Raw genomic sequence first — 1,490 nt, 5'->3', positions numbered from 1 at the left:
GACCTTGACAATGGGAAAGATTGAGAGCAAGAGGAGAAGGGGAAAACAGAGGATTGAGATGGTTGGATGGCATCACCAGCTCAATGCATGTGAGTTTGAGCAAACTCTGGCAGACAGCGAAGGATAGGGAAGCCTGGCATGCTGCAATCCATGGGGTCTCAAAGAGTTGGACATGACTTAGAGACTAAAGAACAACAACAAAGGACCTAACCTAGGTTGCCATTTCCTTCTCCAGGAGATCTTCCCAACCCAGGGATCGAACCCGGGTCTCCTGCATTCCAGGCAGACACTTTAACCTCTGAGCCACCAGGGAAGTCCATATTATATAAAGAACACTACCAAATCAAAAAGAACCTAATTTTTGTAAAGAGGCAAAGAATTTGAATAGACTTTCTCCAGAGAACTTGTGCAAATGGCCAATGAGCACCTGAAAAAATGTTAATAGTTACTCATGAGGGAAATGTAAATCAAGCCACAATGAAATACTAGTTTACACCCACTAGGATAAATGTAGGGCTTCCCTGGTGGCTCAAATGGTAAAGACTCTTCCTGCAACGTGGGGGACTTGGTTTGATCCTTGGGTCAGGAAGATCTCCTGGAGATGGAAATGGCAACCCACTCCAGTATTCTTGCCTAGAGAATTCCGTGGACAGAGGAACCTGGCAGGCCCCAGTCCACGGGGGTTGCAAAGAGTCAGACATGACTGAGCAGCTAACATACTACTAGGATAAATGTAATTTTTAAAAACTAAAGCATATTTGTGAATTTGTATGAGAGTATGGAGAAATAGAACCCTCATACAGCCCTAGTGGGAATGTAAATGATGCATTCACTGTGGGAAAATTTGACCATTTCCTCCAAAAACATTACAGATTGAGTTATTATATGAAATTCTACTCTTATGTGTGTATAGAGATGTGAAAATGTATGATCACACCAATGCTTGTGTAAGAATGTTAATAGCTGCATTCTTCATTATAGCCAACAAGGAGATACAGTCCACAGATAAGTGGATAAAATAAATGTGATGTATCTACAAGATGGAATATTTAGTCATGAAAAGCAAAGAAATGTGATAGCATGCTACAACGTGGATGAACCTTGAAAATCTTATGCTAATTGAAAGGAAGTATTCGCAAAAGACAATCTACCTTATATATGTATAGATATACTGGTATACTTTGAAGATATTGTTGGTTTGATTCCAGACCACCAATGGAAAAAATATTTCAGTAAAGTGACTGATATTAAATTTTGCTTTCCCAGTTCATATAAAAGTTATGTTACATTGTAATGTTGCTAAATGTGGAATAGCATCGTGTCTTAAAAAATGTACATTCCTTAATTTACAAATTCTTTATTACTTAAAAATTATCTGATTCTTCAAAGAGTCATCATAGTAACATCAAAGACCACTTATCGCAGATCAGTATAGCAAATATAACAATAATGAAAAAGTGTGAACCATTGCAGGATTACAGAAATGTGAC

The 1,490-nt window shown here is 38.3% G+C and overlaps 1 non-coding gene across 1 annotated transcript; it reads right to left on the bottom strand.

The window, feature by feature from the left end:
- Window positions 1–241: 241 nt before the first annotated feature.
- TRNAS-GGA lies at window positions 242–313 on the bottom strand. Its single transcript has one exon. It is a non-coding gene; the product is annotated as a tRNA-Ser (tRNA).
- Between the last annotated feature and the right edge of the window lie 1,177 nt (window positions 314–1,490).

This window comes from Capra hircus, unplaced genomic scaffold (assembly GCF_001704415.2).
Source record: "Capra hircus breed San Clemente unplaced genomic scaffold, ASM170441v1, whole genome shotgun sequence".
Classification (NCBI taxonomy): Eukaryota; Metazoa; Chordata; class Mammalia; order Artiodactyla; family Bovidae; genus Capra; species Capra hircus.
This window is presented reverse-complemented; position numbering and strand designations above follow the sequence as displayed.